Genomic DNA, 25,740 nt, shown 5'->3' on the forward strand with positions numbered 1-25,740 from the left:
AAATGGTGATTCAGTGTAGTGCCACATTAGTCTTGTCTATGTTTATTCGTTGTGGTAGCTTTTTTCCAAATATTTGTTAATTCTAGTATCTTTACTCTCCCTTTGGTGAGAGCAATACTAATTTTAATGTGTTCATTCATCTAGTTTTCCATGGATTAGACGTTCTTCATTTCCTCTCCTAAGTAAAATGAATGTAGTGGTGCTCTGTTAAGTAGTCAGTGTTTCACGACAGCGATGTGGATGTTTTAGTGGTGTTGAAATTATTGCCCGTTGGAGAATATATAGCTTTTTTTCAGGACCTACGGTCTGAGTTTCATAGCCAGCCAAGTGAAGTTAATGGGTTGACTCTGCATTATGCAGGACCTTCTTGTATAGTGCTAATTAATGAGTGCCATGCATTAAAGCTGAAACCTTTTGGATGAGAAGTAACAGCAAGACTTCAACCATTTGTACTAATAAAAGAGAAAGTGCCATTTGGGGTTACCCTGACCAGATTTCAGCTTGTATTACATCCTGCAATCCTGCATAATAACCTTCTTACTACATTTCAGTGCCATAGTCTGGTGGTCTTTAATTCTTTCTCTAAGCTATATTGTGGTTTGGCACAGCTGAGCCCCTCCTGTGTTGCCTCATTCAGGTGGCTTCACTTCAAAAGCCTGGAAAAAATCATTCCACGTAGAAACAGGTAGCACTGCAGTAACATAGGAGAGGTGTTTAAAGTTTGGTCTGCTTTTGCTGCCCGAAAGATTGTTGATATTTTGGCTTTGCTACGTGAGGTAGGAGAGAACATTTTCCATTTAAGAAAAGCATGAAATTGCCAAGTTTGACAGTCTATAAAACAGCTATCAAAGAGCAATTGAAGACTTTCAAAAGAAGATTTGTGGGTGTGATTATGCTCGGGGGAGAGGGAAAAGAAGTGAGGGATCTGCTGCAAAGAGGCAAATCCCGTGAGGACTGAGGCATCAGACAAGCTTTCCAACAAGAGCCTGGAGCATTATTGTGTGCAGCAGGTGATGCGAATGAGTCTGAAAAGCTCAGATTAAATGAATGCAGGTGTTGGTGTTAGAAAATCATGTCTCAAAAGGATAGTGCTAGTTACTGTCAAGGGATTGTTCTTGCCAAAAGAAGTTTGGAGGTAATTTAAATTGCAGCACAACTTGACTTTGTGTTAGCTCCAAGCAAGGTCATAAAAATAGTCATGCATATGATTTAGTTCTGCACGTGAGTCAGCTCTGGAGCAGGAATACTCTTAGACTTCTTTTGTTTGGAAAATTGACATGCTTGAGACATTTCAAGCCCAGGCTCACCATTTTGTTAAAGTTCTAGTACAAATTTTTGAAACCAGGAGGAGAAACGATTCAAAATGGATTTATGACAATCAGTTTCATGACAATCTTGATGTTTTTCTGTAATGGTCACAATAAGGAAGAACAGCTCTTGAAAATAAAACAATAGATATAAACATGCAGTGTAGGTTGAGGGCACTATAAAATCTTTTTTTTTTTTTTTTTTTTCAGTATTTTTCCAGTACATTAACATTTTGTGTAAGTAGATGGATTATTCTTAAAAAAAAAAAAAAAAAAAAAAAAAAAAGTGTTCTTGCAGTATTTAGGAATTTTAGTCCATTGCATTTGGGTGTAATCAAGTTGGTGCACAAAAAGGACAAACAGAGAAGCTTTTACAATTTTTAAAAGGATATGGCCTTAGAAGGGAGGGGGATTTCGTTTCTGTGTTTAGAAGGGGCTGTGGTAAGGCCACATGGAGTGGCATCATTTGGTGGTCCCAGCCTTTGGTGGGCTTGCTTAGAGAAAGGTGAAACTTCTGACTCTGATGCTACCCAGTGGAGGGCTGCATGCATCTGCTGCTGTTACATACATCTGTAGTCCTAAGCCATTTATAAGATACAGGCTAATTCAGCTGTACCTGGAGACTTGTGGTTATTTCAGAGGATAAATAGTCCTGTCATATTATCATCACTTTGCTGAGCAGTATGAGACTGCTAACATTTACTCTCTTTGGTTAATTCAAAGAAAGCTATAAACTTTGCTTGTGAACTGTTTTGCACAGCTGCTTTTAAAACACATTTCTGTGAGCCATATCATTGTTGACAGAACTTTTGATTATGTTTGACTTTTATTTTTGCTCTCAGTATTTTATGTACTTGAATTAATGATTATAAGGTGTCCTATTACTGATAAGATCCTAACTATATGAAGGACAAAAGTAAAGCTCTTTCACTTTTCTCCTGCTTCTCCTCTCGCTTTCCTTAGATACGTCATGTAGGAGAAGAAAGCCAAAGCAAGGCACAAGTATCCATGTGCAAAAAAAAGTCATAATCTGTTTATGCTGGTGCTGAGAATGCTTTATCTTGTTTTAAGTATGTTGATAGAGTGCATTCAAAAATCTTCCTGTGCTCAGTCTGTAATTATTATTGCAATAATCTAATTCAAGCATGATGGACTATATAGTTAGAGTATTTTTGTCAAATACTTTCATTAATCCATAAGGTTTTGGTTTCCTGTTGGTGAGAGGTGAAAAATCAATCTAGAAATGTTTTAATGGCTGCAGGACTGGCCACCCCACCCAGGAGCACACTGAGCCACCAGGCTTGAGAAAGAGCCATTCCTCACTGAAGCTGCTCCCCTTTCTCTCCCCACCCATTTCTGAAGCCCAAACAGTGCAGATGTTGCTGATTTCCAGATGCATTTTCCCACTCCCACCAGTTTTTTCTAGATAGGAGATTGCAGGATGTTTTTGAAAACTACATTTTTTGCAAGTTTCCCAAAATCTTTAAATTAAATTCTGTGAATCTTTTTTTTTTTTTTCCCCCCCAGTAATTAAATCCATAGATCTTTTCCAAGAAATTCATTTAAAATTTATGTTGTTTTTCCCAAAGGGGGTTTTCTGCTATGCAAACTAAATAAAAATAAATAAAGCCCTTTGATCACCTTTCCTCCCTCTGTAATATGGGCAGTGTTTCCAGCGTAACCTGTGTTCTGTGCCTATAGCTGGTACAGTGTGGGTCTTCATGTGCCACCCAGTCTATCAGGGGAATTGTGCTAAGTATAAGAATTGAGAGCCTCAAATTTCCTTGACTGTGGCTGATTCATGCTCCCAAATCAGTGAGCATCTGTTGGCTGTATCCTACTGCATTTCTGCAGAGGCGGTGCTGCCCTTGACCGTGCTGAGGAGGGTGCTTGCTCTGCCCTGGTGCAAACTTGTTAGGAAAAGCCTGTCATTGCTGTGGGGAGCCTGGGGTTGGAGGGAAATGGGAGGTACAGGCTTTGGGAAAGGAAAAGACAAGGAATAAACAAGGCTGGCCATCTTGAGATAGTAACTGTTTTGTCAAAGCGAACACTGAGGTTTCAGAGAGAAATCTCTTGGCAGTGTCATAAATTATAACTTTTGTTTGTATTTGCTGCTGTGCAGATGTGAAATTGTGCAGTTAAGAAAATTATGCACAGGTTAGAGAAGCAGACTTTTCCAGTAGGGTGCTTCACTTAGGTGATATCTGCAGAAAGTTTGTCAGAGCTCTTTTGCGCTCTTAAAGTACTCCAAATCCACGGGATCTGGGGAGAGCACGTATCTCATAGCCTACCCTAACGAGTGATAAACTAGCATTACGTCTGTGTTTTCGGTGTAGTTGTGGGGCTTGTTGTCTACTTATGGAGTATATGGTTAAGTTAAAATTCATAATCTGGCAAAAGAATAGGTTTAAGGTGAGATGCTGGGCAAAAAACAGCAAGAGAGTTTAGGAGACAGCTTATGTGCTCTTGCACATATTTAAGACATAAAGAAAACAGAGCTGAAATCAGGAATAATGGAGGGGTATGGGTAGATGCACATTGTGAAAAGGGTGAAAAATATAAGTAGTATGAAATGAAATATCCTTTGTGTGGAAGTCAGAAAGTTTCTACTGTCGAAGGCTTTTTGCTTCTTGCTTCTTAGGATGGGAGTGCTCCCACCCTGAAATCTCTCCCTCAGAAAGCAGCTCAAGCATCTTCTGTCACTGTAGCGGTTTCTTTATGAGGGAAAGGGCAACATGAAAATAATTTACTAGCAGCGCTTGGGAACTGTAGCCATCTATTCCCTGACTGAATGCAGATGACAGTAAGTGGCATGTTAGGGTACAAGTTGAATTAGCAGCATTAATTAGCTGTCTGAGCTCTGTTTATTGTTTTTCCTTCTGTGAATCTTTTCCAGACACATTTTGTGGGTCACACATGAAATATTATTAAAGCAACTGCCTACCGTGTGTGTGTGTTTTTATTTATCTCCATTCTATAATTCTTTGAATCCAGGACGATCTGGGAAAATTAACCTTTTCAGAAGGGTAAGGAGAACAGTTATTAACCTTAGTGGGTTGTTTTGGACTGACTTTGTGAGGTAAAAGTGAGTTTGAAAACGAAGTGTTCTTGCACTGCTTGTGGAAGGGAAGCAGTGGGTAGGGGGAGGTATGATGAAACATGCCTGTCCTGAAAGGAAGGGTGTTGGTTTCACCATGCATTGCCTGTGATGCATTATCTTTCCCATGTCTTTCCATGCTTTTTTTTTTCTTCTAAGTTGTCTGGATAAGCTGTCTGATAAGCACCTGCCTCAAAAGCATCCCAGGCTGCAGCGGCAGCTTCAACCATGTTACACAGCAGGGGCAGTGGGATGGGACATGGTGCCTCGAAGGCATGGTTTGTAGCACGGCTTTCCATGGGGGAGTGCCTGGGCTATGTCTCCCAGGCTCTGGCAGGGGTAGTGCAAAGGGGATGTTGTTCGGACTTGGTGCTGCTTTGGTGCCACTCCTGTCCCACGGTTTGCCGACAAGTAATTCCCATGTCCCTTGCTCCTCGGCTCATGGAGAGCCCTCACCCACTTCAAGAGTTATTGAAGGGGTGCTTGTGCAGTAAGTTCTGATTGAACTTGGGTTTGTTTCCTATTTGTATTTCATAATTTGGGGAAATGATGACTCAACTGACCTTCAAAGGAAGTTGACACTGGACTGCAATAAGAATATAAATTTATTTTTTTTATTTTTTTCTTCAAATTGACCTGTACAGCCGTCTCTTCAATACTTTGTTACTTCTGTAGGAGGGCATGAATCAGCTGTGATGACTTGGTGAAGTTTGTGCATTATCTGTACCTATGCTTTTATGTGGGCATTTTTAGTCACTATAGTGCTTGTTCTTGCTGGTGAAAGAACCTGTAGGATGTGGTTTTCCCCCATAAACTGATGGACTTATTTACATATTCAGAAGTGCTTATTGCTTTGTTTGCTGTCACCAGTTGCTTTTCAATCTTGTTTGGCTTTAATTGTGTCACAAAATTTAATTTGTTGGATTTTTGCTGGCCTTCACTATCCTTGAAAGAAAACAATGAAGACCAGCCATCATTAAACCAAAGAATGATATTTATGCAGGACCAAATGCTATAAACTATGTATAAATGTAGGCCCAGAGTTGGAAGGAGGCTCTTAGTGATGAGGGCAGTTGGATTCTGCAGCAGTTTTGAAATAGAAATGGGGAATTTGATAAATATATTAATAGATCATGTGGCCCTTTGATACTGAGCAGCTGGGTATCTAAAGCTCACCTTGCAAGCTCCATATGTATGAAAGCAGCGGCTCACAGAAGCAGGTGGTAGCTTGGAGAAGGGTGATTGCTTCAGTAATTTATGGAGTGATAAGACGTAGTGGCATAGCAACGTAACAGGACAGATTCATCATCAGCTAGGTCTTACCAGTTCTAAAGAACAGCCTTGCTTACTTGTGTGGGATCCCTCTTAAACAAGCAAATGCAGAACTTCCTAGCAGCAGCTGGTTTATGGAGCAAGTGCTAGCATCTGGAGAAGCAGAGCAGAGAGTTTGGTACTTTGATCTGAATCTTTTGCTACAAGCGGTCAGTGCTCAGCAATCTGTTAACTGTGTGATAACTGATAAAAATAACCAGCAAAAAAAAAGGTGTTATAAAGAGCATTACTGCAGCACTGTGAAAGGATTGAAATCATCCTTCTGACAGCGTGCATCACAACCGCTAAAGTGTCCGGGAATGCTTCAGCACCTGAAAGAGACGTTAAAAGAGTCTCTTGTGTACAATGAACAAATCTAAGTGTTAGAAAGTAGCAATTCTACCGTCCCTTTTCTTACAGCTTTCAAGTGGTCTTGCATCTGACTAAAATCCTCCATGGTTTCGACAGGTCCCCCCCTCCTGCACATGCCTTCCTGTTCTAGTGGAGGTAGCTCCCCTTCTCCTCAGCTAATCCTGCACTTCATCATGAAGCTGCAAGCACTGCCTGGTGAAGTTCTCGTTATTTCTTGACTGTGCCCTGTGTTTTAAGTCCTTTCTCATCTCCTCCTCCCATTTATTTTCTCAGACTCTGGAACATTTACGACTCCTTAACCTGAAGTTGCTGGTCTCCCACTGAAGGTTTGTCAGCTTTCTGAATGCTAGCTACTCCTGCAGCCGTGGCAAAAGATAATTCCTCTGTAGCTTGTGTCTGCCAGTTGAACCACGGAGGCAGTTCGTTAGTTCACTCATTAGCTTTTCTCTCAAAATTACAGGGCGCAGACATGACTTCCTCTGCTTCGTCTTGTTATTTCTGATATCTGGAGGCTGTGACTGTGGCTTGGCCTCCAGTGAGGCCACTTAGCAGTGACTCGCCCTCCCCATCATCCCTGCCCTGTCTCCTCAGCTTCCAGCCCCTCTGTGAAGACCCATGAGGTCTGTGTGACCGACGGCACATGGCCCTTTCCTTAAGGAAGCTGAGCCCTGAACCACATTTCTCAAGCACTGTTTGCCACCAGACCTCATAAAATAAACGTGGATTTGGCTGGTGGAAAAAGGAAGATTTTGTGTGCACTAGCGTTCACTGAAACAAATGAAAGCTTTTCTAATTAGACTTTTTCTAAATTTTTAATTAATTTTTCATGTTTTATTACTTTTTTTTTTTTAAATACTAATTCATTTTTTATGATGGTGTTAAAGAAGCTGTGGCTTTCAGCTACAGTGGTGAAAGCATTACAGTTTCATGCACTGAAAAATTGAGAATGGTATGTTTTTGGAAGTCTGTTAGTTTACAGCTCCTATTGCCTGAAGTTTTAAAACACCATTGATACAATGCTTTGCTAAGATACGCTAGCACTGCTTTACAGAGCAGTGACATTTTGTGTTATAAAATATTTCTTGAAGCAAGGGGGTTACTTATTATCTTGTCCCTGTAGGCTGGTAACCAGCGCAGAGGTTGTCACTTGAGGTGTAGATTACTGTATGTAACAAAAAAAAATAAATTGAATTGTTTCAGATTTATTTGAGCAACAGATGTATTTATGATCTTGAAATTAAAAACAGATTTGTTTTCAAATAAAAATGGTACATCATGGTACATTCTCATTTCAGGATATCTGATCATATCAGTAGGATGCAACACTAGTTTATTTTTTTCGTATCTGAAAGGTAAATTAATATTTATGCACACAAGTAAAAGTGGTCTTGATATTTTTTTAATCCTATCCTGGAAGCACAGAGTCTATAAAAATATTCTCTACTCAGCAAATGCAACTTTTTTTTTTTGTCTGCAGCTTGACACAATGTAATTTTAGTGCTGAGATGTTAATAGCATTTTCAGGGGAATAATTCATACAGTTCTATTGCTTATGTCAGTGTCAAACAGAAAAGAAATTTGCCAGACCTGAGGAACTGTTAAAAGGCAGAGTGAGCTTATACAACACGTGGAAGGGCACACGTCCTCCGTGGTGCAGAAGGCTGTCCACTGGACAGCTGAAGGCATCCTTCAGGTTTCAGCTTCTGCCTTTCTTTCTGGTTTTGGAGGCAATGGATGATATTCCTGAACTTTCCATTTTCTCATGCTTAATCCACTTAGTAGCATACCTGAGCCATGAGCAGGCTGTGAGAGCTCTTTGACCCTATTAATGTGCTGTAGAACAAGTTGTCTACTAGGATCTATTTACCTGATCCAGTGAAATGATTGTATTAATGTTTTAAATTGCACTTTGCACTTGTTTTTAATGTAGCTTCATGTTTTCAGGGCATAATCTGGCTCTTCCCACACTGTGACTCTCCGAATTTCAGCAGAACTGCTGGCATGTTTCAAATGAGCCGTGTGCTAAGTGCTCTGGTGGACAGGGGCCAGAGCGCTCCCCACAGCACAGGGCTGAGCCCTGCCTGCTGCTGCATGAACGTATAGCCACATATAGCCACCTATAGCCTGGGATAAGCTGGGATTCGTGCCATAGGAAGCCCCATGGTGCTGCGAGGGTTCAGAAGGCACATTACCCTGCAGGGAGTGGCTCAGGCTCACAGCAAATACAAGCGTGAAGGAAGCAGCACCCACAGCCTCCTGCTTTTGAAGCTGTCATCAAACAAGAGAGGTGCCTTGCTGCAGCTACGGAAGGGCTCGGCTGATTAATTGGCTCATTGCTGAGCTCAAGTGGGCTCCTGCTCGCCTCTCCTCACACACTGTTGCAGATGGCATTAACTCAGCCTCCTTTCCCATTATAAGGGCTGGGAATGCCTTTACTTGGACATTGGATAAATGGATAAAAGAAATTATCTATGCATAGGCTCTGTTACCACTGTTACTGTTCGAGAGGAAGCAGCAGGGCAGCAGGAGGCAGGCAGGAGATCTCTGTTTTGTCTCTGAATCCCATTAGACCACAGAGATGCTCCAGAGCCCTTATCAATAAAGCACTGTGTGTGTCTTCTCTGTGGGTAGAAGCAACATGGAGTATCACATAGTTCAGGCAAGTATTTTGGCAAGTATTAGTTTGTAGCTAAGTCTTTAACCTGATTTTATGCAGATTCTAATTTTGTCACTTTTTTTTTTTTTTGGTGGATTTATTTGATAATTGATTTTTTAAATGAGTTTAATTTGAACAAACTTTTAGGTTGTTTTTATTTTTTGTTGTATAAGACAATGTTTTTCATTTTTGTTGTATAAGACAAGACAAGGAAGGTAGAAGGTGTGGTGTTAATTAGTATAACACTAAACTTACTTTATTAACTACTGAATTCAAGGTGACTGATTCTGTTCCTGGGAGGCATCTCTTGGCTTGGTGACAGAAGATGAAATTGCGGATGTGGGACAAAAATAAAAGAGTGCAAGGAGCACTGGCAAAGCTTAGAAATAGAAAAGCCTAAATATATTAAAAAAAAAAAAAGCTGGAAGTGGGGCAGACATGGGGTTGGGAGTTGCAGAATGCAACGTGGTAGAGGACCACAATAGTTGGAAGGAAGAAATGATGGGAGGAGAAGTTGAGCTTGGGTATGTGAATCGTACAGTAGCTTAGCTGGAAAAAAGGCAGCAAATTAAACTTGCATAAAATCTAGTATTGTGCAATCGGCACATGCTTGCTTTATTTCATGTAAAGGCAGCATAGTATAGTACGTAGAAACTGGTGTTATTGGAAGTTTTCTGCAGGATGGAGTAAGAACAGATTTTATACAAATATTAAAAATAAATAAATAAATACAGATCTTAGCTAGTAAGATTCCTGCTTTTTAAGGTTAATTTTAGTACTCTAACTGTGCAGCATGACCCATATCTTCACAAACCAAAATCTTTGGGTGCATAAACATACTCAAGTATCTGGGTCCTAATGCTTAATTTGCTTGAGCAGAAGCAGCTTACTTTAGAAAAGTAGAGATTGGTACATACATTGTGTCTGTATGCATGCTGAAGCCACAGCTGAACATTGAGTTGAGGGGGAAGTACCGCACCCCACCTCACCCCAAATTGAAATAAATTGTGAAATCATACAGTCTCAACTGCAGTGGTGGAGGGATACAAATAATATTGAAAATATTCTAGCAATGCAATGTGATTGCAATAGGTTCTTGTTTAAGACTCACATCTCAATTTTGTTTCTGTGCAGAGGGCTTGTTTTCCCCCTTTTGCAGTTCCCCTTCACTCCTCAAACTCCTTGTCATACAGTCAGACATTTTGGTGTCGTGAGCTTAGCTGGGATGCTGGAGCTGGTGGATTGTCCTGCTGGGCAATACTGCTTCATGCAAGCTGGCGTGAAGTGACTCAACTCTGTTCATTCCCTACCTATTGCAACTGTTCATTTAAAAGAAAGTTTAATTACGTGTTTCTAGTCAAAACATATGCTGACATCTGCTAAGTGCAAAGTGCTTAGGGCGAGTGAAAATAAACTGAGCATACAGTTGTTCTCTTCAGATATTCTAGGTAGTGAAATAACAGGAGTTAAGCCATATTAATGCTTTTTTGTGTCTCCTGCAACATTTTGTATTTGCCAATCATACCTATTTCTCCACTGTAATACTAAAGCCCATTACTTGCCTTTTTCTCCCTTTGTTCTTTTATTATTATTATTTTTTTTCAGCAGAGATCAAACCTCTTTCTCTCTACAACTCTTTATTTTTTACGTTTCACTGAATTCAAGGAAAAAATGCCAGGAACATGAAGTCTGGTGATCCATTGAAGAAAGCTTTTTTATTTTACAGTTCCTGTAAAAATAGAAGATGAAGAAAAATGGTCCAAAACCTAACACAGGACAAAGGTCCAAAAAAGTATTTATTGGACATATGCTTCTTGATGGGTATATGTGTCTTCTGTGCTTGCCAGAATCTACAGGTTAGAAGGTAACAGAGAAATATTCCTGCATCTAAGGAGGTCTTTCTGTATGCTATTCAGAAAATATTTATATAGTCCTTAAACAAGAAAAAGTTATACTTAACACTCAGAGTTGGCTTAGAAGTATATAGAGAAGAGCTAATACTGTTATGCTGAGACCCTTGAACTTTTCAAGAAGAAAAAGAAGCAAAGGCAAGAAGGATCTCTGGAGGTTTCTGGTTCAATTTCTTCTCAACCAATGCTAACTTCATAGCCCCGTGGCCAGGTCACTCATGTTTTGAAGACCTCCAAGGGCATGACTTCTTCCCCCTCTGCGGGTTGTGGCATTGCCTCTGCTCAGCCTCCCAGTCCCAGCTGGAGCTGCTGACTTTGCACCCCTGGCAGACAGGACATGTGCTTTGTGCTGGTCGAGAGCTCCATGAAGCCTGCGAGGTGGAGATGACAGAGCTTTCTAGCGGAGCTACAAGGACCTTGGAGAGAAGAGAACAAAGATGATCGTTTAAGATTTGAAAAACAAATCAGTAGTTGGAATAAGCAAGTTTCTTCCATTTCTGATAGCAAGTATTGTTGCTTTGATTAAAATCTATAAAGAGTACACACTGCTGCCGTGCTAGAAAGCAAGGCTAGTGTTTTTCAAAGCGGAAACTATGAAGTTTCATCTTCTTTAATTACAGTGCAAATGAAGGGCATGCTAAACAGTAAAATCTTTGCAGACTACCCTAGGTTGTGCTAAATAGTGTCTTTCAAGTTTGCAATAAAATATGATGACACAGAGTATAGCTGTCTTTGTTGGTATCATGTCTCTGCTAAATGGCCTCGCAGTGCTGATGGTCAAAATTGCTGTGTGTCACAAGGGAGTGTAATTCACTGTAGTGCTAAAATACATTTGTTTTCAGGAGAAAATGTTGGTTTTTGTTTTTTTTTTTTAATTAAAGTCCACACTTAAAAATCTTGCTGAAACACTTTGAAACATCAGATAATTCAGAATAGAGCACTACGGTAGTGTTTTTACATAATGTAAGGAAATAGGCTTTTCCATCTTGTATTGATGTTTATGATTTGAAAAGTTAATATTACCATTAACGGATATGTTGTTTAGAAAGAGTAAGCTGATGTTTGTGGTATAAGTAATCCTACAAAAGACTGATTAGGAGGATTGTCAATTTCCTTCTTTTTATGGAGTGTAATGACAGGCTTTGGATGTGTTTTCCACTGAGCTCCCTCAGAAGGAGCTCAGCAACCACAGAATAACAATGTCAGAAAGCAGTTTGCCTTTCCACTCGATTAGCTTGTGTAGCTTTTGTCTCTTTCCTGAATTTGCTTTTAAACCCTGCTAAATCCTTCCATTGCTCTGTGCATGCCTCAGCCTCTCTGTTGGATCAGAGGGGGTGACACTTATGAAAACGTCTTGCTGAATCACTGGTGTCACCTCTGGCTGTGGGATAGCAATGTGCTGAGCGTGGGCAGGACAGGCTGGTCTGTTGGCATGTGGGGGCTGGCCCAGGGGCCAGGGGACATCTTGTCCTGGTGGCTGCCAGGCAAAGCCTCTAGTCACATGTGGCCACCTAAAGGCATGCTCATAGTCAGGGTCCCCCTCTGCCTGACCTGGAAAGGTAGCTCAAAGGCTGTTCATGCCTCTGGGTGCTGGAGGAAGGATGTTTATTTCACTCATCCTAGTTGATTGCATCATGAACTGTTTCCTTCCTTTGGCAGATTTAGGTGCTTATTCTGAAATGGTAGGAGCAAGGTGTTCCTTTGATAGCCATCCATCCAGGAGTATTAGTAGAATGCAGTTGTAGTAGCCTGACTTTGTAATTAAAGTTACAGAAATTTGTAAGGGGGGGGGGATCTCTGTTGCTCTCTATCTTGAGCAGATTGAGCAGGAGTCTGTGTGTGTCCAGCAACGGCTGTAAGCGTGCTGCTTTGTCCATATGGTGGTTCCAGGTGATCTACTTGTTTCCAGAAGGAGAAGGCATGCAGGTATATGACAGAACAGAGAAGAGAGAAATCTTGTTTAAGATTTGAAGTGATAACAAATGTATGATTATGAGGAAATACCTTAATGAGGATTGTGAGTCTGACTAGATGCAAATCTCTAACACAGATGTTTCTAACACCAGTGAGAGTCAAACATCTAGAATTAAACTATTGTGTCTGTTGCTAACCCGCTTAGCTATAATAATTCACAAAGTGCCGTTAGCCCAGTTTGTCACTTTCTGCTGCAAAACAGTAAGTGTTGATGGTGGGTTGAATGCTTATAAGGCCTTTTAATGGCATGCTATCTTTAATAAGAAACGTGCAGTCTGCATCTGGGATCAGGATAATATATTGCCTGTGACTAAGCAGAATGGAAACTTTCAGACTTGCTTAAGATCAAAGAATTCAAAGCTTCCAACTCTGTGTGATAGTCACTTTTGTTGATTACAGACATATGTACACATTCACATTACTAAGAGCTGAGTTCATACATCACACTTAAATGAGGTGCTGAGCAGGAACTTGGGCATCCAGCACAAAAATGTCCTAATTCCTTGGTGAAGGATAACTCAGAAGAGGAGAGCTGGCGTGGCCCTCATCTGGAAGGAGGCATGGCAGGACTCCAGCCTCGCGGCTCAACTTTCTATTTGTGTTGAGCAATGCAGAAAGTGGCGGCTCTGGTCTCTTACAACTGGGAGAGATGTAGCAGAGGGGCTACACAGGAGACACTTAAGACCTGTTAAGTAATTGCAGCAGGACTCCTGCCCTCCCTTCTGGGAAAGGGTCTGCATGCTTACATGTAAGTGAAGAGGAATGGGAGGAAGGAATATTCAGCTGAGTGAGACTCCTACAGATGAAAAGACCCTGTCCATATGTACTTATTTGCATATTTAACAACCCCTTGTAAAAATTTGTTCTCAAAATAAAAGTCCAAAGAACTTAATAGCCAATTTCTACTCCAGTGGAAGGGCAACTGTGAGGGAAAAGCAAAATCACTGACCCAAGACAGTGAGGAAACCTGGAAACAAACCCTGGTTTAAATTCTGGCCACCTCCCCTGAGAAGCACCTGCTTCCCTGCTCCAAGGCTCCTGGGCATTGTTTGGATCCGGAGCAGCCCTGCCCAGCTTCTGGGTGTGATGTGCTGACAGTGTCCAGAAGCGGGCAAGAGAGAAAAACAAAGCCAGGCTCGGGGGGAAGCCTGGGGCCAGCTCTTCAAATCCCCATAGCAGAAAACAGTAGCTCCATGGCTGTCACACCTCCCAGGAGTTGGGCTGATAGGAACAAATGGTGTTCTCTCTCATCCTTTTCTCATTCCTCACCTCTGCTGCAGTCCTATTCATCAGTCAGAGGTAGCCTTGAAACCATGCACTTAAAAATCAAAAGCAAAATTTGTCTTTTAACTCCTGTTGTCTCCCTGCTCCAGCTTCCTTTTTTTTTTTTTTTTTTTTTCTCTATGTGAAAAAAAGAAAGCAAATATTATTTCCATGCTGCTTTTTCCTTTCCTTTTTGTGTTTGAGTGTGTGTGTTACTTTCGTTCACGCCTCACCCTGATCTTCTGCAGGCTCCCTCTGGAATCCCAGAGATGAAGAAGCGTGTGCCAGGCAGCCAGGCGCCATCTCTCTCCTTTCAGAAACAACTTCCTTTGCACAGGGGCAGTGGCTTTTCTTCTGCAGCTGGAGCATTGACTAACACACTTTCCTCCTCGAGGCCCAGCACTTTCCTGTCATTGAGGCCAGTGACTGATTTCTGGTGTCCTTTCTATCAATCCAGGCACCTTGCTTGTGGTGCAATGCCGCCTGGGCACTTCTCTGCAGGCAGTGACATCCAGGCTGGCTTTCAGGTGGATGCCATCCCTGACTTTCCTTTTCTTCTCCAGATATGTACAGAGCTGTGCCAAACAGCATGGATATTTTTATTGTAAGTGTAGGAGCACATATCAGTAGGAGAGAACTAGAATAGTCTTCATGACCATTTATTCACACAGGCAGGAACATAGTTCCTGGATTTTTCTTGAAATGATGTCTGAATTAGACAGTTTTTCAAATCAAAATTTGATTTTGTTTTCCCTTTAAAGCACTAGCTGTGGTATTATCATTGTTTTTTTTTTTTTTGTTACATTGTAGGCAGTTAAGCACTCTTGACTTTGTTTCCCATCATACCATATTTTAGTGGGGTTTATTCAGTTCTTACTAATCACATACATGGCTTGATTTGCCAGTGTAACAAGCTTTGAAAGTAGTATTCAAAAAATAATTAGTAAGATTTTCCCTTACAACTGTTCATCTTGTCCCTGTTGATAAATGTTATATAATGCAGCGTCTGCAGTGACAGGGGACACCAGTCAGTGACTCAGGAGGTACTTTCTGATTCTACAAAGTTAATGACTGAAACTCAATAATATTTTCTCTGTTGTGCTGATAATATGTTCCAAGAGTCTTTGAAGGAAAAGAAATGCGTGATGACTTGTCATGTGGCAAAGCTAATCTCAGCAGTACCTAAACATGCTGGCCTTTCCTCTGAAATTGGTCCCCATCCTCCTAGGCGTGACTGTCATGACAAATAATTCACCAATTTGTTCTCTGTAGGCAACAACAACGAATTACAGCATTGAACTGTTCAAAGTATTAAATCTCCCAGTCCTGAAATGAGTACACGGATGAGTCAATAAAATGCTGGATCATATTAATAATTTATTGTAAGGATAATTATACAGGAAATAAATGGGACAGAGAAGGCCATCATCTGCTAGCGTCATTTCTGAACACTGTGAAATTGTATTGTATGTCTGTCTGATTGTGGCACTTAATGCTGTTTAAGAAACATTGGCCTGTAACTCTGCAAAACACCTTAGAGAACTATTAGCACAGCCCATAAAATAGTGAGAGACTGGTTACTTTCTAAAGGTCTGAACATCAGGGAGAAATAGTGAAGCCTTAAAATTTTTAGTTGGGCTGAACAGTATATTTCTAATTAAAAAAATAAATAAAAATAAAACATTCAGTATTAACAATCAGCCTTATCAATATCCTGCATACTTTTTCTCATGTCTGGGTATGACTTTCAGAGGATCAGAACAGTGAGCATTGAATAAATTCTCTTCTGGAAAGTGGGACAGACTTTATCCTTCTTCCACAGGTCCAGGTTTCTTTCTGGCATCTTTCTGCAGACTGAAAAACAATGAATAAAAGGTGTTATGGTACCTGTAACATATCTGTTTGCATTCGAAGTGATTGTAAGAGTCATTCATAGATAGAAATCAGGAGGGAACATTGGAATCATACAGATTCTCAGGCTGAAGCAATATCCTCATTTCAGCTGAAGCAGAGGTACTTTCCCCACTGCCACCCCCTACTGGAAAACATTTAAAACAATATAAAATAGGTAGGTGGTAAAACTATATGACTTTCAATGAAGTATCTTATCCGTCAACTCGTTTGAAGACAAAACACCTTGCACATTATGTCTATGCTAAATGGTATCATCGAGCCTACAGCGGCTCCAGTGGGTTGGTTTTTGTTGGTTTCGGTAAACGTAAACCAACATCCCCTTAATCATTGTATTGATCCAAACAGCTTGGTCTGACTGTGGAGTGTGAGATGGGATGGCTGACGGTCTAGTTAACTACTTAATTTTAGATACTTGCTCTCTTTGGATTGGCTTTAGAATATTTTGAGAATATTTTTTTAGAGAAATGAGTCAAAGTATTAAAATTACGCTTATGTTGCAAATCACTCTCTCTTATGTCAGTCTGAAAAAACAGATGGGTTAGGATCACTCACTTCTCTCTTTCATTACATTTCTTGTTTCCCTGTGCTTCATGTCATATTTGCAATCAGTCACTGGAGCCAATGTACCGTCATCCCTTCCAGCCTCACTCAAGCCCTGACACTGAACTCATGTTTTTTGTTGCATGGAACTGAACTTGTTACGACAGGAGGTAGAGGGCTCTCCAGGGGCCTTCCTTGTACCAGATCTCACTGGAGACCTGGTAATGAATTAGTGGGGCATCTTTCTGTTCTGCAGGCAGAGGAGAGCAAGGATGCGTGACCGATCACCTTTGTCTGCCCCCCCCCCCCACCCCACGCACCTACTCTTGTTCTCTGTAGGCTTGCTTGCCTTATCCTGCAGGGCAGGGTTTGTATCTAGATTTCCTCTCTTCTGGGACAAAGGTTTTGCATCTCACTCATAGTTTCCCTTATACGATAGGAGAAATTCTGTTAAGTTCCTTGGGCTTCTCTTTTAAAAAATAATGCTTATGGAGTGTTGTTAAATATACGGGGTAGTTTAAATCAAAGCTTTGTTACTTGATTGCATGTCACCCCTAGCCTTTTAATAGGTAGTTTAAACCATTTTCATTTCTTAGTTTTCTTTTATGTGAAGAAAGTTTGTGAAGAAAGTTATGTGAAGAAAGTCCCTGAAGAGATTAGGGAGTTAGGATTATTGCCTCAAACTTTTAATTTTGGCTTAAAGGAGAACTTCATCCAAAGCAGAGATATGTTAATGCAATAAGCAGACTTTTGACATATGAGGCACAATAGATGTTTAAAATGCAATTAAGATTGTTTACCGTTGTAAAGAGAAGCTGTGTGCAGCCATAGAAGTATGTGTGTATGGGGGGGAATCCTTTGCATTTTTTATAATATACCTAGACCCGAGCTCTTTACGTGCATTTTATAAGAAATAATTGAATTACCACCATGCAGAGCGCTAAAAGCGTCCCCTCAGACATTCAATAAAGCATGCTCTTTGAAGAAAGAGAATCAAAGCAGCTGGTTTGAAGCCTAGTGGCCTCTGCACTCATGGAAATAAGCGCTGACCTGTGCTTTAGGGCGTGGGTGGCATGGCCACCTCCAGCAGGTCAGCATGGCCAGGGGGGAATCCTTCTCCTCTCAAAACTTCCAAAACCCAAACATTTCTCTTGGATGGGCTTTTCCTCTCTGCCAGCGCTCACAGTGGAGAGCTTTGTTTGTGTGTGCACGGTGCGTCCCCAGTCACAGCTGGGGCCTTCTTACCGAAAAAGGCTCCTTTAGCCCTTGAAATGAGGTATTTTCAAAGAAGCACTCACTCTGCGGAGACTTTATGGAGGCAGCTTTGTGCCTGCGGGCAAAGCCAGCAGCAGCTCACTGAAATGCGAGCAAGGGCTGCTGGGGGAGCTGCTGCTGGGCCACGCATGGTGGGGAGCCTCAGGCTTCAGGGGCTGGGGCCATTTTGTGAAGCAGCCTGTCACCACTGGCCCCACCACTTGCGGATGTCGTGTCGGCATATCCCCTGATTGCTCCCAGGAGGAGGATGCACTCAGGCCCCAGGAGACGAGGCACATTTATGATTTTTTTTGTGTGTGTGTTTGTTTTTTTTTTTTTTCTCTCTCTCATGGAAGCTGAAAAGTGTGTGTGAAGCATTTCCTATAAAATGCTGCTGGATGGAAACCTAAGCACATCACACGGGACAAGCTTTGAAGAGATGAGAGCTTTCCTAATGTGCTCGGTAGTCAGGGTTAGTTTGAGGGAGTGACAGTGCCCTTTGATGTCCTGGGCTCCAAATATTTAAAGACAGCGTGTCGGAAAAGGAACAGCAGGCAGGTAATGTGCTCCTTCCTCTTGAAACTATGAGCTGTGAAAAGAAAATTTCAAAACTGTAGGATTTACGAAAGGGAAACATTCATGCCTCTGGAGAGATATTATCAGTCCTAAGAAGCTGAAAATCAGGTAATTCTGTAGTTTAACTTGTGTTTTGATATGTGTATCATTTTATCTTTTGTGCTAATTCACTCGAGCACATGTGGGTTTTGGGTTGCTGGGAAGGTTTTAATTAGAAATGTGCTGAACAGATTAGCAGTAGTTGGAAATATTTGACAACTATGCTTTTGCAGTGGTTTCTGAAGGAGGCGAGGCGTTTACTGTAGCAGCCTGTCTCCATCTTCCCTTCCCTTTACAACCGGTGTGTTGATGTTGAAAGGCTTGTGGCAGGTGACGTTTCAGCTCAGGTTGTGTGTACTTCACCACAACATGCTGCAGTCCTTAGGAAAGGTTTCAGTAGATAATTTTGTAGCGGACAATTGAGAATGGCTTGTGTTGGACACAGGTGGTAATTTCATCTCAGGTCCTCCTGGTCCTCGCTGCACTGCCAGGAAAGGGCAGGAGCCTTACGGTTACTGCCTTGATACCAAAACTGTGGCTATTTTCAAATGATCTATTTCCTTAATGATATCATAGCTCGGTTTGATCGCTTTAGCTGATCGGAGGAAGAACTCCAGCTAAAGCACTGTATGATGGGTGAAGTGATGGATACTTCTTTCCTCTCCTTTCTTTAAAAAGCCCTCTTTTGTTTCATGCTATGGCTGGTAATCCTTTCTCGCTTCAGGAAAGGTGATCTGCTATTTTTTAGGTTTTTTTTCCTTCCTCTGTAAGAGGGTAAGGAAAGGGCTTAAAATATTTCAGAAGTGCCAACAGATTTTCCAGGTCTCTGAGTCTGGCAATGCAGAAATACACATTCCTGGTTAAATGTTCTTTTGAACAGTGGGAGCATAAGGCATACAAGGCACAGAGGTCCCATTAAACTACCAAAATGAGTTTTACTAGGGCTTTGGTAGTGTTTGTGCTACTCATATTGGAAAGAAGGCAGTTTCGTCTTAGATCACCCACCAGTAGCTCCAAGAAAGCAATATAGGGTGACAGTGGATATTAAAAATAATCTCCTTCTCTTCTCTGTTTAAGAGAGTCTTATTTCAGTGGAGTTGTACAAGCATAATTCTGGGGTAGTGAAGTGGAGAATCTGTCCCAAGAGCTTTTGGTTGTTCTGGGAAAATCTCTTTTTATTCATTTTATTACCAAAAAAAAAATAAAAAATACAAAGGTAGAATACTACCTTAGCATCAACACAGTGAAAGTGCTAGCCAGAGGTTGTACTGGCTCACTTCAGGGCTTCTGTCTTGCACACCACATTTCTGTTTGTCATGCGAAAGACCAAATCTCCGTATGCAGAGGCAGTGTGTTGGTGTACGGAGGATTTCCTTGTAGCCTGCCCCACTGTTTCCTGCTCTGAGAGGCCATGTGGATCTGTGGGGGCGCAGGAGGTGGAGGGTTCCCCCCTGCCTGCTCAGCATCCTGGGGGGCAGTCCAGAGGGAGGCAGGCACAAAAGGATGCAGCACACCTTGCCGGGTGCTAGCTGTGATCGTCGGGCTGCAGGCTATGCTGAGGTGCCTTCCTCTTGGATTGACTTGTAATTTCATTTGGGGAGCATCTGAGCAAGGACCCTGCTCTGATCCAGCGCCGCCTTCATTCATTGTAATGGTGCCCATGAGATGTAGCTGAGTCACCAGGTCAGGTTATTTTTTCTAACATGCATCTGTGTTTTATTTGATTATAAAGTCCAGATCCTCCTGCTTTCTGTTACAGGCTTTTTATCTTACTCTGGTTGTGTCAAAAACAATTTGTAATTCTGTGATGTAGACGTGAAATTAGTTTTAATATGTTACGTCTTTCCAAGGGTGACTGACATTTAATATTTTGTTCCTAGGGTCTCATTAGTACTGTGTGCCTATAATCTATTGTATGGGTGTAATGCCAGAGGGCAAGTGAGCTATTGAACAGCATCCATCTGTCCACTTAGGAAATGGAAAGAGGAAAAAACAGAATGGACAAGGGAAAAAATAGATTCATAAATGTCAGCATTTCTGTATTTGTAGTTTAGAAGAGCCAAATACAATACTGTAGGTGTTCTGTGAGCTTCAAGGATCTGGGCCCTCTGTGACACATAAGGTGCTATTTACCAGTAACTCGTACACAACAAGCAATGGGAAAATCATGGTAAAACTTGCAGAGGCAGAATTCCTTTTCAAAAATGAGAGCAATGTCTACACTGTGAAAGAAGTAGTGTCTTTGTGCCTCAGCCTTGGTATTCAGGTGCTATAATCTAGTAGCAAACCCCTCCCTTATCCGTGCTTTAGTCAAAACGTGTAGCTGCATGCCACTTATGGACATCAGTTGACTTTATTTTTGCTGTCCTGTGATTGACAGCTTGTAAGGACCTGTGTAGTGTTGTATACTCAGTGTCAACTGAAGTTATAGAAGAAAGGTTGTTTTTTTCTTCCAGGTTTTACTGTGGCCACTGAAATACCTGTACACTCTGTGTCTAGGCTTTAATAAGCTTGGTGGAAGGGTGGTAAGAAAAAAAAAACAAACAAGTCAAGGCGAAAGGACAACACACAGGAGAAGAAACAAGAGGTAGAAGTGTTCAGGAGAAAAAGGAACACAGTGGGTTTAATGGTGCAGTGTGGCACAAAGGGACATTAGCTGGGAGTAGCATAATTATATACATCATTTTATACATAATACTTGTAATATCTACACATTATTTCACTGATGTATTTTGAAAAGATTTGCTTTTCAATGTGGTGGCTTGAGATTGTTTGGAGATTTTTCCATAGAAGGCAAATTGTTTTGCATTAGTCATATCTTTATTAAAATATATCATATTTGGTTATTTTTTTTCTGTTTCAAAATAAGATATTCTGTTTCAAAAATATTCTCTTTACTAAATATAAGGATTCATTGGATTAGAAACAATGTTTCATTCTCTCGACATGAACATTCAAAATATTTCTAGATTGTCCCTTTTTATTAATTGTGGTTTCTGATAATTTAATCTGAGCATAGACGTGTGTATACATGTGTTTGTGTGTGTGCGTGAAATATTGGCAATTATCTAGGTGCAAAAAACATCCTTTATGGATTAAGTCATACAAGTATACTGTCTTGAATTACACACCAGTGGTTGTTTTTGTAGTATATTCACATGAGTTGTAATGTTGCTTTGGTTTACGTGAAAAGTTCATCTGAAGTTCTGTGATGAAACACCCAGTTAACCCCAATTACAGTAATTGCATGGCATTTCTGGTAGAAATACTGTTATGTGATCTTGGCTACTTTAGCAGTTCACTGAAAGGATAAACTGGCTAAATTCCAAATCTAAAAGAAGCATTTCAGAAGTAGAATGATAATGTTCTCATGGTAAGGTGCTACATGTAAGACATGCCACTACTGATTAATGTTAGAATCCTGAGGCTTCTATGTGTTTTTTTTTTTTGTTTGTTTGTTTTGTTTTGTTTTGTTTTGCTTTTCACACAGACTTATATCCCATTAACTTACTGAGATAGGAGGATGGATAGAGGAAATAGGAGTGAGATTGAGAATTTCAGAACACAAAAAGTCATATTCATCTGTTACATGTCTTCTAAAACTTCTGTCAAACTAACCTGAAACAATATATTTATGTAGGATTTTTTAAGTATCTACAGTATCTTTATTAGTCCTTAGCATTTTTTACAAGAAATGCTGGCTGACAGAGAAGTGTTTCATTTTCAGCTTTGTTTCCTAAATGTCAAAAGAGATTTTTTTTTTTAATATAGGGAAAACATGGAAAACTGTGTTACCAGAAAAAAAAACAACAAACATTTTAGTCTTCGCTTTTTAGCCAAGGGATAACCAGAAGTTGTCTGTAAAACTAGTGTAAATACTGAAGGAAAAACAATGAACAAAGCAATGAAGTGATTCTGAGTTACTAGAAACCTCTGAAAAAGAAGGTAAAGAGAGTGATGTCATTGTAAAGCAAAGTATTTCAAGCATTTTTGTAGGGGAGAATCCTTGAGATGGAGATTCTTGGTGATTTCAGGATATTCAGTCTTACACTGTGACATACATCATGTCAACTGACTTTGTGCGTTTGATTTTCTTTGTTTTAAACAAACAAAAGTGTTTTGTTTGTTTGTTTGTTTTCCCTTCTACCCTTTCATTAGATTCCTTTATAAAATCCATTTAGCTCTGAGTGTTGTTCTCCATCCCACTCTGGGTAGGGTTAAGGTATCTGTTGTGGTTATGCAAGATTGGGATAAGGGAAGAAGGAAGCAGACTGCACTATCAGATTGCAGAGTTGCTTATGCCAGGGGAAGGACAGGCAGGCTATTACCATCCAGAACAACTGCGCTTATCTAGACTTTCTACCATGCTTTTGAAGTTGGGTCTGGTACTTATAGTATCTGTCATCGGTGAGCCTGTGAATTTCAACAGTCCACATGACCTGCTATAATACATTTTCTCATCTAGAGGAATGTTGTTCAGCACTGCAGAGGGTACATATGTTTTCCTTATATTCAGTCTTACTGTGAGTTCTTGCTCTTATTATGTACAGTTGTGTCCTCTTTATAGAAAACTTTTCGGGTGATTTTTGTTCTTTTATCACAGTGTGAATTCACATAGAGCTTGTACTTAAAGAGACTGTAAAATTATTTTAAAACTCATATCTAGATAGCTATACATTTAGATATTCTAATGAAAATATATTTGGATAAACAGTAAATGATTAGTAATATTATATGGAATATTTAGCTTCAGCATCTTTTATATTTTTATAGTAATTAACCAGCAGTAGTGAAACAGTATTTGTATCCATATAAATATTAAATTGATTTTTTTTGACAATTTTTGGGAAGCAGTAGAAACTGCAATAATCTGCCATAAATATACGCATCTTCCTATTAACTTTCTCCAATATGCTTTTGATTTCTAATATATTTGTATTATATGTATATATTGTATACATACATATAGTATATATGTATATTATATGTATATATTATAGTATGAAGTGTTGTTGTATTAGGAGATTATTACAGAGAGAGAGAATGAACAACTAAAAGCATGTGTCCTGTTAGTCTGGAACATGTCAGTAGTACTCTGTTATGTGCCTTCCAAAAAATAATAAAAAAAAAAAAAGACTGATGCTTTTCTTCCTTTTCTTATCTTAAAGAATAGGCTAGACTTTCTGACTAATCTGCTAATTACTTGTTAATCAATCCCACCTGGCTCCTCTCTTTCCTCATATAAGAAAATTGTATCAAGCTAGAAAACTTAGTATTGTATTAGAATTATCTTTCTATATGAGAAGTAGCATCACTGTTTATCATGACCCAGGTAACTGTCAAGCTGGCGTGGTTGTGTACAGGGGTTGGCTGTCCATGTACTTAATACCTCCCATTTGTGTTGATGCCATAAGAAAATAGCAAACAAAACAACAACAACAAAAAAAGTTGCAATTCTTGATATTCAGGAGTTAAAAATTTCCTTTCCTAATTTATGGACAGTAAAGTTGTTTTATCAGAAAGTTTATTTCTGAAGACAAGAAATGTCGATGTTGGCATCAGCATGTTTTCCTTATGGATTTCAGACTCGGTGAGAATGGGTGTTATAAATTATTCTCCCTTCTCAGACCCTTTTGAAAAAGACCTGTGAAAGGGCAAGAGGCTGAGAAGGAGGGGTCTGTCTCCAAAGCTTGTTTCCCATGCAGAGGAACTAAATGTGTCGGACAGGCCATCAGTTACAAGACAGTGAGCTTCAGCTTTTATGCTCCTGACCCCCCTCTGCGCCTGAGCTTATTTAATAGTTTGGTCACTTATCTCTAGACTTTCTGGCCTGCAGCAAGGCTGCTTGCAGCATTTTAGCCTATCACACCAATTACATCACTGGAGAGTTCAGCTAAGCTTGTCAAGCTTGTCTGCCTGATTGAAGCAGAAGACAAGGATGGGAAAGAGGAAAACGTGAACAGGAAAAAGAAAAAATAAAAAAAGGGAAAAAAAAGAAAAGAGTGATAACAATCTGAAATCTGTATCTGGCATATTCAACCTGCTTGCCCCTACTCACTGTGTTTAGCAGTGACACCCTGACAGGGTACCAGGTTGTTCTTATTGCTGACTTCTTTTGGACTGCAGAGACGAAGTCTTTGCTATTGTGAGTTCTGGGAATGTTGTCTCTTCCAAAACTGTATGGCTGCTGGTTTGATATCATCATCTTCAAGAGAAAAATCAAGCAGCACTATACTTGAATCAAAATTAATTTGTAGGGATGAAACACTTAAGTCTGTCTTTTTGTTGTTGTTGTTCTTTGTTTCCTTCTCCAATAATTTTAGGCCATCAGTATTCTGGCTTCTAAATTCAGTGTTTAGCAACCAATGTCACCATGGCGGTCAAAGTGAACGCATACTAAAATTCTCCCTATTTTTAAAAATCTGTCTGGGATAAGAGGCTTTAACAAAGCATAGACAAGGTACGTCAGTTTTTCTCATGTACTTACCAAAGGTCAAAGAATGCACGCTATTTGGTCAAAGAATGTACACTAAAGCAAAGGCATAACTTCAGTCTGTTAGCTTAGAATATTTTTTTCTATTTTTTTCTTCATGTTTTGGAAATAAAGACTTTGAACTCACATGTGCTATGTTGCCAAAAATGAAACCCATGTTTCAGTTGAACTGTCATCAGTTGAAGTGGGTATCAGTAGTCTCATTGTTCTTCAAGTAGCTTTTACTGGGTGAGTTTCTACAAATATAAATGGTATTCTTATATTCACATAACAGCAAGCATTTTGACTTTGTAATTCTACAGGGTCAAGAGCAAATACTAAATGTCTCAAACTATATTACCATACGTGTCTAATGTGGCTGTATCTACAGACATCTTGTTTACATTTTCCTTAACACAAGAATAATCCTAGGAGGATGGTGGTTGACGGAAATGAACTGTGCCCTTTCTGGGACTGTTGGAACTGTTTCTTTTGAAGAAAATCTCCTGATTTGCGGTTTTATTTATGTTGCTAAGCCATCCAGGAACATGCAAAGTAGATACCTATGGTGAAACTAAACTGGAAGGGAAATGCAGCATAGAAGCCAAAACTGTAAGAAAAGGACTTTGGAGACTCTGTGTATTTCTTGCACTTTAATTCACTGTAACCTCTATCTCAAAATGCTTCCCTTTTGACTTTGAATCTCTCCTCAGAGCAGCGAAATGAAAAACACTTGTTATGGGTCTGCAGTCTTTAATTTCAGCCTTGAAGATAGCCCAGAATGTTTTCAGTATTTCTAGTTGATGATCAACAGATGAAATATTGAGATGAAATAAAATAAAAGCACATGCACAAAACAAAACAAACAAACAAAAAAACCCTTTGGTATCAATCTAAGTTTATTTACCTAGCCTTATTTAATGTGCTCTACTTGCTAAAAAAAATATGTTTTGTGCTAATGCAACAGAGAGGAGAATTAGTTTTTCTTTGTCTCCAGTTCTTCTACTCTTAGTTGAATGACTTTCAAAATTGATTTTGATATGCAAAACAAAAGG

The 25,740-nt window shown here is 40.1% G+C and overlaps 1 protein-coding gene across 20 annotated transcripts in view; it reads left to right on the top strand.

Annotated features, from left to right (window-relative positions):
* The window catches only part of CHRM3 (cholinergic receptor muscarinic 3), a 286,410-nt gene that overhangs the window by 90,810 nt on the left and 169,860 nt on the right, over positions 1–25,740 (top strand). Inside the window, exon 3 of one of the 20 annotated variants that reach the window (XR_011808128.1) lies at positions 10,470–11,373. The exons of the other annotated variants lie outside the window; for them this stretch is intronic. The gene's annotated coding sequence lies outside the window, so the exon portion shown is untranslated. Of the gene's footprint in view, positions 1–10,469; positions 11,374–25,740 lie in introns of those variants that run through there. 20 annotated transcript variants of the gene reach the window in all.

Source organism: Anas platyrhynchos, chromosome 3 (assembly GCF_047663525.1).
Source record: "Anas platyrhynchos isolate ZD024472 breed Pekin duck chromosome 3, IASCAAS_PekinDuck_T2T, whole genome shotgun sequence".
Taxonomy (NCBI): domain Eukaryota; kingdom Metazoa; phylum Chordata; class Aves; order Anseriformes; family Anatidae; genus Anas; species Anas platyrhynchos.